A 12,799-nucleotide genomic window follows, 5' to 3' on the forward strand; every position below is an offset into this window, starting at 1 on the left:
ACTTCAATGGCATCTGAGTTGTTTTATTTAAAATTCACTGTGGTAATGTACAGAAACAAAATTAGAAAGAATGTGTCTGTCCAAATATTTATGGTCCTGACTGTAGTTCCAATGATCTGTGGGTTTCCCAGGCTTTCTGACCAGCAGTCACATAGTGATGAAACTGTCATGGTAAGTTGGACGAGGCAGACCCAGGCGCTGATAACCCGGAAGGAAACTCAGGCGAGTAGCAAAGTGCAAAGAGTCTTTAATTTACCAAGCAGAAAATAAACAGTTAAGTTTGTTTGTTACTTCTAGCTTGGAGCTCAGGAGATGCGTCGGCGTAGCAGCAGCTCGTAGCGTCTTGAGAGCTAGGCGGAGAGCGTGGCGTGGCTGGAGCGGAGTGAGATATGCGGAGAGAATCATCACGGACTGCCTGATGTCTTGGGGCCCGTGGCGAGCGAGGAGCGAGGCGTGACTTGAAGCGTGAGGAAGATCTCCCAGGTGGACACTCGTGGAATGGGAAACCTGGAGGCGTATCAAATAAGCAAGGTAAGTAGAAGGCCAGAACATGAATCAGAACTTTAACTTGAGATTCAACATGCACCGAGGTAGGCAACGGACTGGCGATGAATGCTGGGCTGGATCTCCTTATGAAGGCAGAGAGGTGATGAGCAGTGTCCACAGCTGGTTCCAATCTTCAGGTGCACAGAGAGAGGGGAGGGGAGGAGCACTGATAGAAGCCACCATGACAGAAACCTTGGTAAGCCCCCGCAAGATGACATTTCTCATAAATGCCATTAGTTCAGGGAGGGCCATGAACCAGTCAACATGCTCTGTTTGCTGTGCATGTTGAGTAGTCCATTCTTGAATGCTATGCAGCATGTCAAGAGTGATTTTATTTATCACTGGACAATCAGGACAACGCTTCAGCAGCTGCTTCAACATAAATATGCTAAAGTTAGCATAGGAGCTAAATTTCATTTGTTGTTCTGAGGCAGATTTAAAGGTTTTACAATTACATTTACAACACAAACATAAGCACAATATTAGTGATAAAGATATTTACAATGAAACATGAGTCTAAAATAATCCAAAAAAAACAATAATAACATTATTGTCTGCAGGTCTGGTTTGTTTTCAGCCATTGTTTAATGGCTGTTCTGAAGATAAAATAGTTTTCACAGTTTCTAATGTGCTGTGGCAGTGTGATCCCTAACTGTGTGCCTCTGATTGACACCACAGTTTGGTGTAAACCAGGTACCGTAATTTCCAGATTATAAAACGCTACTTTTTGTCACACGCTTTCAACCCTGCGGCTTATTCAATGATGTGGCTAATTTGTGCATTTTTTTCTTTTTTTTTATTGTATTTTTTCTAATGGCCACTAGGGGCGCTCGAGCAGAAAGGGTAAGAGTGAGACAGGGGGAATACGGTATATGAGTCGAGGAAGACGCAAGTTTAATGTAAATTCCTGCTTTGTGAATGAATAGCACGAACAGCCCCTCATTATGGAAGATGCAAGAAGAAATGCATATGACGTAGCTTTCAAGTTAAAGCAATCGTTAAAAGCAGTGTGAAAAAAATCCACCATCACCAACAGGTTTCGAAAAGCCGGTCTGCTGCGTGACGGAGAGGACAGCGTATCATCTTCCTCCTCTTCCTCACTACTGCTCTGTTGCTCCCCTACCATCTATTTCGCTCCTTCTGCTGTACTTTTCTTCTTAAAATAAGAATATATGTTGAATTTCTCTTCATTCTCTGAAAATTGGCATAACATACATAAGCATCAACTATTGACTTTAGGTAACTCTGTGGAAACAGGACAAAAACACATCAAAATGTTGCGGCAACACAACAACCAATGCTTAAATATTGCCATGAAATGAGAGGGGCGTGTGACAGGGACATCCAGAGAAAAATAGGTAGAACTCTTGTGACAAAACATGAGTAATATTTTGCTTTAAATGGTGTATGCCGTATACTTATATAGCCCGTTTCTACCTACAAGGCCCAAGGCGCTTTACAGTCACAGACCCATTCACACACACGTGGCGGCTCCGCTGCCGAACACTGGTGCCAACCTACCAGCAGAGGCAAGGTGAGGTTCAGCGTTTTTTCTTTTCTTTTTTCTTCTTTCTATTAACTTGTTCTGTCCAACAACTGAGCTAACAGATTAGAGCTGAAGGGCGTTTGTGTTGGACAATTTGTACTATCACAAAAAGAGGTTATATAACTTCGAGAAACCAGAGTGCAGAATTGTATTAACCCGTTCTTGTTTTATTAATTTTTATTTATTTGTTACATTTACTGTGTGGGGGGAGGGAGAGGGGAAGAATGTGAAGGGGGGGGGGGGGGGGGGTGGAAGAGAGTAAAAGGAAGAGAGGTGGAGAAAGTGGGGGATACATGCACTGATTTGAATAACTTATTATTTTAAGCTGTAACGATTATACCAGATCTGCTGGAAAGACAAATATTACATGTGTATCAAAGGTGAAATTCTAACACGAAGATGAGTGGAAGACATCTGTCCATCGATGCACTGTGGGTTAGGAGGGGGGATGAAGCAGACAGGGAGCAGTGTGGCAGTGTGCACGTGCATGTAGGGGTGGAGAGACATGCATGCTGCCGAAGTGAACCGTGTGTTCATAAGGGGAACCAGATCTTCCCCAGCCCGACCAGCCAGACCAGCCAGACCAGGAGAGGGGAGGAGAGATCCCCAGGCCAGGAGTGCCCCTGGCGACGGGACCCAAACAGCCTGGGAGGGAGGGAGGAGGGGATCGCCCACCCACCTAGCCAGGTGCAGAGAAGGCCCCCCTACAGGGGCCCCCCCGGCGCCGAGAGGCATAGGCGAACCCGGCGTCTGGGCCCCCAGGCCACATGACAGGATTGCTTAGCCATACCAGGCGGCAGGCATGGGGGCCACTGGGCGCCGGACACCGAGACAAGGGCCAAGAACGAGGCCAGGGCCCCAAGAACCCATGAGCCGCCCAGCACCCAACCGGCGCCCCGTCTCCGCATGCCAGCCCCGGCACCTGACCCCAGCAACCCAGAGATCACCGCGCAACCACAGCTCCCCCCCCCCCCCCCCCCCCCCCCCATAACCCTAGCCTCTACAACCCTCCTCAACCGCTATATTATCCGACCGCTCCTCCCATACCCCCCCAATGCCCTCGATGTTCGGCGTCTAGCCCCAGGACATCGACACATGGGTGTGCAGGGCGGGAATTGAACCTGCAATATTATGGGTTGACCGCCCCTGCCGCTGCACAACGGCCGCCCCCAACAATATATGTTATAATAATTATAGATAATATTTTGCTTTATGATGACCCTTTTTAAAATTTTACAAAGCGATTCATCATAATTTGCAAATACATTGTAGGGCGGCTGTGGCTCAGATGGGTGAGCAGTGTGGAGGTCAATAGGGGTTCCATAATATTTCTATGATCTTTTCATTTTGCATTGTTTCTCTTTCGGCTTCTCCCATCAGGGGTCGCCACAGCGAACGAGTCACATGGTAAACTTGGCAATGTTTTACGCCGGATGCCCTTCCTGACGCAACCCTCTCAAAGCAACCGGGCTTGGGACCGGCACAGAGGTAGAGAAGGGAACAGGGAGCAGCCCGGAGTCAAACCCTGGTTTCACGGACGGAAGGCGCCGCAAACCAGCACGAGCTAAACCGGCCCCTTTTGCATTACTGATGTTATATTATATTTTCTTTGTTATTTTTATTATGCATTTAATGGATTCTATATATGTATGTATATTGAATTGCAGAAATATGCTTGATTCCTGCCTTCAGTAGCAGATATGTGCTGAGGTCACCAGTAGGCCTGTTTTTGACTATTTGTCTCTGTTTTCTTTCTGTGCTGGAGTGTTTATGGAGCCACGACACCTGCAATGCAGACTAGACAAAAACACACCAGTCTAATGAGGTATTTTTTATGATTTCATCTTCCCTTACAGAATAATAAAAAAGCTTTTTTGCCTTGAGGACAGAGAGAGAGAGAGCGGACAGCCACAAAGCCTTACAGGTTGTGTTTTTCCCGCCTCTCCCCTTTTGCAAAAGGTTTGAAAATTCATGCAGACTCTTGTACGTCTTTTCATTTCCCAAACTGCACATTTCATTTTTGGACGTCCTGAACCATCCGAATCTGCGAAGGCCGGACGAGACGGCAACAGCAGGCTGGCCAACTATCTAAGGATCAGCGGTTCAATCCCCGCTCCCTTGATCCCCTGTTGTTGTGTCCCCCAGCGTGGCCCCACTTGTGTGGGGCGCATTCACACACTCCTGATGATGTCCTGACTTTTTTTTCCCACTTCTGCCACTGTGTTTTTTCTGCTCTCTGCAAACATATGGGTTTTTAACCCTTGTGCTATCTTAGATGACCCCACTCTTACTTTGACGTGTTATTCCTACCATGACAGAGGTGGATAAAGATGGAAAGATTCATGTAATCCATGGACACCAGTGAAGATCACAAATCATTGAAGAAAAATTGTTCAAAGCACTATCTAGTGAGTCTAGATGACCCAAATCCCTACGTTAAAGTGCCTAGGATAGCACAAGGGTTAAAATGGTTTTATTTGTTGATGTTGTTCAACATATTTTAAATGTAGCAGTTTCACTGAATGAATTTAACATAAAAATAATCAATTATTTAGTGCAGTGCAAAAATACATTTAAAAATAATTTCCTTTAGCCCTACCCTTAATTGAATGAAGAAATCCATTAATTAATTGTCTCTAATGTAGAATGTGAAGGAACATACTAACAGTGTAGTTTGACTGTGGTCAAAGTGAACAGTATGACTCCTTGGGTCATAGATATTCAGCAGGTAAAAGTACTTGACAGGTATGAATCTCTGTTTATGAGAGCTGCTATAACTGCACCGATGGAAACCATTACCTGTCCTTAGTGGAAATTATGAAGTCAATGGTCTTGAACTGATGACCAGAACATGGAGCCCAGATTTTAGTAAGCTGCTTAGAGCTTTTCTGCCATAATAAAAATCTGCCTGCAGTGGAGCACCACTGAGCCTTCCCTGCAACACATGCTTCAAAGCAAAAGACGGATACTTAAAATATCAGGATGTGTAAAAAAAACAAAAAAAGGAAACATTATATCTCTGCTTCACTTTTAAAAACTTACATCAAACAAAAAAATAAAAAACAGAACTCAGGATGATGCTGGGCCAACACTATTTGTGTGTCAGCTATGTGAACCAATTTCGGTTGTGATTTTGAGAGGACAACCTACTGGGTGGATGACTGGGTGTGGGTGCTCGATATATATATATATCGATGTGTATTTTACCGGATGATGGATTTTTTTTCTTTTATTATTGTTTGTTCCCACTCATTCACGTACCATTACCTGCTGTCCTTTTACTGTTTTCTACTGCTTCAGTTAGTTCGCTGTTAGGAGTGTGCTGTTTTGGACAGACAGCCAGACTGCTCGTTCCCTGTGCAGCAGGTTTATTGAACAGTCAGAGCAGAAGTCAAACACATAGAGCTAAGGCAGGGTAGGGCAGGCAGAGGTCAAACATGAGCAAAAGGGTTTCAGAGTTCAGGCTTCAATTATTGAGGTTCAGGCATGGGTTGGGGCAGGCCGGTGGCAATCAGCGTTGGAGTTGGAGCAGAATCGGGGTCAGGTAAACAGATCAGGTCTGGAAAGAAACACTCATTAATAGAGACTAAAAGGCACAAACAATATTGCTTAATACTGCTTAATTCTCAGGGTGGATAATTGCCAATGGGATTCAGATGAGCGCCATCCAGGGACTACAAGCTGAGGCAGCTGGGAGATGTAGTGAGATGAGATGTGGTCAGTAGTCCGGGGTTGCCTCCCGCCAGTGACCAGAGAGGGAGACAGAGCTCTGACAACCACTGTTTAAAAACATTTTTTAAGTTTTTTTTTTCTATCCTGTTTATTTATTAGATTAAATTTCTGCCTTTAATTTGATTTCCTGCATAATTGCTTTCCAATAGCGAGAATTTCTGATATTCTTGATAATTAGGGGTGCAACTCCGGCTACGGTTTGGCACACACATGTTCCGCGGATTCCCCTCTAAACTCAGCAGTCCCCCAACCGAGGAGTAGGAGGAACAGTGAGCGCACAGAGCCGGAGCCCCCGCTAGGGTAGGGAGCTGCCCAACCCATGGCGCTCCAGCCCCAAACCCAATCTCCCAACCACATGAGACCTATGCCGCCGCCCAGATGAGGGGCACACCACCAGCCACGAGTCCTGAGGCCCCACCCATCCCTAGAAGCAGGCTGGGACTACCCTCACTGCACGCCAATTCAGCCCGCCTGCTAGCCTCACCTAGATCAAACCGGGGGAAGTGGCAGAGACTGACCACACAATAGGGGAGGCGGACACCAGCAGAACCAGACAGGGCCAGCGTACAGTGAGCCAGAGGATCAGGCTCCTGTTGCTGTGAGCAACAATGAAAAAAGTGGTGTGCCCAGGTGTGCCCAGAAATGGGGCTCCACCCAACTTCTCGGGGGATGTTGTCCACCCAGCTCAGATGTTGTGGACTCCCTTGTGGAAAAAGAACTACAAGGGGCACAGGAACCCCGCAGATGCATGCGATGCCCCAGCAGCAGCCACCAGCCCGCCCCACCCAGACTGGAGATGGGGAGACAGGGAACAATGTGACCATCCCCCCTCACTCTGTATATGTGTACGAAAGGGGTGCAATTAAAATTGGTTGACTGTGCAACTTAGACATGTAGGGCCCTTGGTAGGGGGGGTGCTTGGACATCACTGCCAGCAAGCAGCAGATGTCCTCTTAGCGCCCTACCCGCCAATTTTAACTGCACCTTAGACATTTAGGGCCCCTTGGTGTGGAGGGTGATGGGACATCACTGTGAGTAATCAGGAGATGTCCCCTCAGTGCCCTACCCGCCAATTTTAACTGCACCCCCCTAGTACACACACCCTTTACTCCTCAAAATTCCAACATAAACACACACACATGCACACACACACCCTGACAAACATAAACACACGCATTTCGCAAAGAAGGTGGGACCTTGGACCATCTGTCCCCTACCCCATCCCTGGTAGGGGGTACTGGGCCCTTGGCAACAGCTGCCGTGTCCCCTGGGTGCTGGTCTCCTGGGCCCGGCGGTCCTCTCTCCACACAGTGAGAGGGATACCTTAGCTTTCTGGCCACATACATGAATGAGGATTATGGTGCGTTAGTCTAAGAACAAAATTTAAGTAAATAATCAATTATGTTATCATGAAAGGCACATTTTTTGGTATTTAATTTTTCTGTAAAGTAACTGTTACAATTTTTATTTTACAGAATGAAGACACCATAAACGCTAAAACTGTGGTGCATCCAGAGAGGATCCAGAGAGGATCATCAAATGTTGGAATACTCAGATTTTGGAATCTGTTTTGAAGGCCAAATTGTCATCAGACTTGGACAATGTTGGACATCGTTGCCTTGGTGTTTGGAATATTTTTTGGTCTCTCAAATTGAGCTACCCACAAGGTCAGCGATACACTTAAATTTTTTTTATTTTTAATTGGAATAGAGCTGCACCCAGCTGGACTTTTTGGAAATGCTCAAAATCTCTAAACAAAAAATGGTCATGTGACCGTTTTAAGATGGCTAAAAGGAGACTGCTCTTTAAGTACATGTTAATGTGTTTTTTAAATTCTGTTAGCATTTTTTATTGTAAGTTGCAAAGTGGTTAGCTCTGACTTGCTGTTTTTCTTTCTCAATAGCCTCATAATAAATTGGCGATCTGTTCATGCTGTACCCGCCTTTGTCCAGCAGCCACAACCCCAAAAATCAGCAAAGGGGAGACAATGAATTTTTAAAATGGACTAATTTGACAAACTGCATACATGATGATGTTTAAGTTTTACGCGCCTTAAATAATTGTGCAATGTAATGGTGTGTCCTTTGCATTTTGAATATTTATTTTGGCTTCTTAATGTAAAAAAAATGTTTATCAGATTTGTAAGTTCAACAATGAAATTATTGAAATAACAGTCATGCTGGTGCAAAACATTTTAATAGTATCAGCTTATTAGAAATTGTGTTGACAAAGAAGAATTAATTCCTCTAAAAAAATAAGGTCAGTCTAACTGAAATGATTTGTGTTGGGACAACTCAAAGAAAAAATGCAAATTCAACCCAAAAAAATTGTGTCATGGCTACAGAACACTTTTCGAACCCAGATGCTGGAACCCAGAAGAAACACAGCGGGAGGCGAGCGTGGCAGGTAAGAGATTTAATTCGAGGAGCAGAGAGCAGAGCGTGAGCAGGACTGGATGTCGGTTCCAAACTGGAGACAGAGGTTAGCGGCGTCACTGGTGGATTTCTCCATAGGCAGATGCTGGCGAAGGTTGGGATACTTGAGGTGGCAGAGGCTCGTGGTGGGACCGCAGGGGAGGACAGATTGGCGAGACCGGCTGGAAGCTGATTCTGGCGACCACTCGTGGTACTGGATTCCTGAAGGTGAGTAGAGAGAGACATATTTAGTCATAGACTTGACGTAGCAAACGAACTATAGCTTGACTTGAAGACCAACTATGCACCATCAGGGGCAACGGACTGGCGAAGACTGATGATCCTGTGGCTCCTTATGAAGGCGGATGAGGTGATGAGGTAAGTGGTCGCAGGTGTTGAGAATCAGCAGCCAAGCGGAGAGGAGAGGGGGAGGAGGCCGACAGAGGCACCATATCAAATTGGGTGGCATGAGTTTCCACTATTTAATTATGTAGCTGTAACTGAAATGATTTGTGTTAGGACAACACAACAAATTAATGCAAATTCTACTCAAAAAAATAGTGTAGATCTGACTGACAAAAATTGTGTTGAGACAACACAACAAAGAAATGCATATTCAACTCAAATAAATTGTGTAAGTCTAACTGAAAGGATTTGTGTTGGGACAACACAATAAAAACATGCAAATTCAACTAAAAGAAATTGAGTGGAACGGGTTTCCACTATTTAATTGCGTTGGTTCTACAAATCCTTTTTATCAGTGTAGAAGAACATAAACACTCAATTGAGCACAGGTGTTGGCTCACCTTTGCACTAATATTTTGTGTGATTGAATGAAATATTTCACACTAGTTGGTCTGAAGGCATAAGTATGCATGTGTAAACACTATCTGTATGGTGTACATGTTAACATGTGGACATTTTTGCAGCCAACGGCTATGTTTGTAACATTTGAGTGTGTGTGTGGACAGCCCCCCCCCAATAATCACCTTCCTACCCCCCTTCTCTAATATCCCTCTTTCTTCCTCCCTCCTTTCCTTTTCCGTCCGGTCCAGCACAAAGGATTTTCAAATACGATTATACTGAATAAAGTTTGGCCTCGATTACAAAAGGGGTTTATTCAGACATAAGTCTGGTTTGTCAGAAGATTCATAACCCCTGTTGTTAAAGTAAAATATGTCCAACACAAGAGGCCTTCAACTCTCATCTGTTTGCCCAGCTGTTGGACACGACAAGTTAAAAAAAACCCAAACAACTTAATTCATATTAATTTTTTGCGTAACAGTTTTTTGTTGGACCGCATGGGAATGGAAAGGAGGGAAGAAGAGAGAGGGATGTCATAGAGGGGGGGAATAGGCGGGTGATTATAGAAGGGGGGGTGGTAAAATAAAGCATGATAAAGCAACAAGTTGCTTATAAACATCCAGCAACTTGGATATAAGACAAAATATAATTAACACATTATTCATATTATAAATAATGCGTTAATTATATTTTGTCCATGCATACTCATTAAATCATTCCAAATGGTCTGTCCATTCTCTTTTTTTTGTGTTTATGATGATTATGCTGCTTCCAGACAGAGGTATTTTCATATTGGAGCAATTGACCAATCACATTTCAGCTGTCCTTTGTTGCCAGGCAGAGTAAGGGCCTTCACTCTCCATTCCTAATGTGATGTGATGCGAAATCAATGTCGGCCATTCCTTTCTTTCAACCAATCATATTTTGAAGTGGTGTCAGCAGGGCCTTCTAGCAGACTTAGGCAATGTCACAGTATTCAGACCTTCTGATTGGACAGAAGATTCAGGAAGTCACATGAAGCCTTGCCCAGTTTGACACAGAGCCACGGAGCACTTTTTTATGGAAGCATTTGTGTAGCATAATTAAAAATAAAAGTCAAAAACAGAAATGCTTTTTCATTTTCAAAATGAAGCTGGATTTTTTGACTCAAAATTAAAATGAAAAAGCAATCTGCCAAAATGCTTTTTCCTTTTTTACTTTCTACTTCTTATTCTGTCACTTAATAAAAATGATAATGATAATGGTATTTGACATGTCAGTTTCAAAAAGTTCTCTGGTAAATGTGTAGCAAAATTCATTTGAAATGTTGTTCGTAGCAGCATTTCCGCCTTCCGCGGTCCTTCTTCGGACGCACCATGGTTCGTCGAAACTTTCCCCGGGACTAGCTTTGTCTTTGGACTGGCAGCCGGATTGCCGAAGGTGGAAGTGCTGCCACGCAGATCTGAAAAACTCAAAATCATCATATGAACATGCGTTTCTATTGGTGTCCAGACAAAATAGCATAGCATTAGCATCTTGGATGTTAATATGTGGGAATTACATCAGCCTTTATTTTTTTCTGGACAACACTGGAAACTACGGAGCCCGTGTCCTGACATAGAAAAAATAAAATATATCTCGTTCCCACAAATTAATATCTTGTTCCCACAAACTAATATTCCATGTCCAAGAAATAATATTCTGTGTCTACGAAATAATATTCCGTGTCCACGAAATAATATTCCGTTCCCATAAAATAATTAATTTGTGCGAATGAAATAATTAATTCGTGAGATCGAAATAATTATTCACGTCATAAGTCATTCAAAAACACGGATGTGCTCTCCGTCCTGCCGCAAAAGCCGCTTTCCGTGTCTCTGTGACGTACATTCGTTCAAGAAAGGAAAAAGAAAAACAAGAATGATCAATTTCTTATTGTCTCAATGAACATAAGAAAAATATCATAAGATTTAGGATGCTCAATCTTAGTGCTTCGACATACTGCGCGATTTCCTGGACATTGCTCCTAGCTCTGCCGAGATTAGCACCGCCCACCGCGACCCGAGTAATTGGATTAAACGGGAGGAAATTTAAAATGATCATGAAAAAAATACAAAGTACAGTCGGACAAAATAGTGTCTCAGGTGTATTTCACTGCTCTTCAGACTGAGCCGCTGCATCCTGACTCCGCTCTGCAGTGTTTTCTTCTTTTGAAGCCCGCGGTGCACCTGTGTTTGTTCGGGAGAAGAACATAGTGATAGGCAGTTGCTGTCGCTCTTTTTTCTATGGGTTTTAGAGAAACTCGAAATTGCAAGAGAATTTGCATGCACGTAATGTAAATTTGGCAAGCTGTTTTACGTACGTATACATATTAAACTGCAACGTTATTGACGCACAGGTAGAGAAGAAGCGGAGTGACTTTTTAGCCAATTAGAATGCAGAACACAATGCACAATGCAAAATCATGAAGTAGCGAAACTGTGAAAAGTAAACCGCGTTATAGCGAGGGATAACTGTATAGTAAACCCTTGTTTTTCGTGGGGGTTAGGTTCCAAAAAGAACCCGTGATAGGCAAAATCTGTGAAGTAGGAACCTTTTTTTTTTTGGTTACAATTATTATACAATTAAATACTCTATTTATACATTAAAAAGAAAGAAGAAACCATTTTACAGGCTCAAGCATTTGTTTCACAAATAAAAGTACTTTAGAAACGTTTTTTTCAACAAATAACTTCTGTTCTGTACTGTCAAATAATAATTTTAATCATCAATGTCTACAGAAGGCTTCAAATTGCGGAGATTAGCCCGCCCACCGCGACCCGAATAATTGGATTAAACTGGAGAAAATTTAAAATGATTGTGAAAAAAATCTAAAAGGGGTGGGGCCTGTCCACACAAACTCCAATAATGTTCACATACATACAAGTAAACATAGATATTATACAACTAACGTTCACACACGCATTTTAGTGCATTCAGACTAACACCTATGAAACATTTCATTACGTCACGCAAACTATTTGTGTAATTGTGAGATAGCACCTGTGCTCGAGTGAGAGTTTATGTTCTTCTGAGGGAGATGATGGACTGTAAAAAGATGGAGGGAGAGTGCCCAGTCATCCCCACACCAAGACCTCCGCCGCAGCGGACCCCCCCCCCCAACCCCCCAACACCCGCACCGTGGCAGATAGAGAACAACCGCCCGCCGGGCAGTCACATCCGCTACCCAGGGCAGGGCCAGCAGGACCGCCACAGGGGCACCCAATGCCAGAGAGCAGGGAGGCATAGGGGGACAGAGAGTGCAAGCTCAAGCCCAACCAGAAGAGCAGCCCCCCCGTCGCGCAAGGAGGGCCCAATCGCGGGGGACCAATGCGACGGCCTGCCCGGGAGAGCACCCCAGCCCAAGATGGGAGCCCAACCACCAACCAGGAATTCTGAGCAACCCCCAACCCCAACCCCAGGCATGAGCCAGGGCCCCCCAAGGGAGACCCCCCCCCCCCACGCTCCAGGTAGCCACCCACCCAGCCCATGGTTGGTCCAGGAAAGAGCAAGGCAGGCGCCGGCCACCCCTGCCCAGGCAGAGGATGCCCAAGAGAAGTGGGGGCCCACAAGCAGTGTTGTAAACACGACCCGACCAGGCTTACCCACAGTTGGAATTTTGGTGAAGGTTGGCGCTCGAGGGCAATAACCAGAACCCACACAGGACACGGACACCCCCCTCCTCCAGCCTGCTACCTCTTACCATGTGCAACTCCAGAATGGTAGAGAGTACAATCAC

The 12,799-nt window shown here is 44.6% G+C and overlaps 1 protein-coding gene across 1 annotated transcript in view; it reads right to left on the reverse strand.

Annotated features, from left to right (window-relative positions):
- Positions 1-230: 230 nt before the first annotated feature.
- The window catches only part of LOC101169294 (leucine-rich repeat transmembrane neuronal protein 4), a 268,742-nt gene continuing 256,173 nt past the window's right edge, over positions 231-12,799 (reverse strand). Inside the window, exon 3 of the mRNA XM_078952693.1 lies at positions 231-507. The gene's annotated coding sequence lies outside the window, so the exon portion shown is untranslated. The remainder of the gene's footprint in view (positions 508-12,799) is intronic.

The sequence above is a fragment of the Oryzias latipes genome, chromosome 9 (genome assembly GCF_053564925.1).
Source record: "Oryzias latipes strain Hd-rR chromosome 9, Olatipes_Hd-rR_3.1".
Classification (NCBI taxonomy): Eukaryota; Metazoa; Chordata; class Actinopteri; order Beloniformes; family Adrianichthyidae; genus Oryzias; species Oryzias latipes.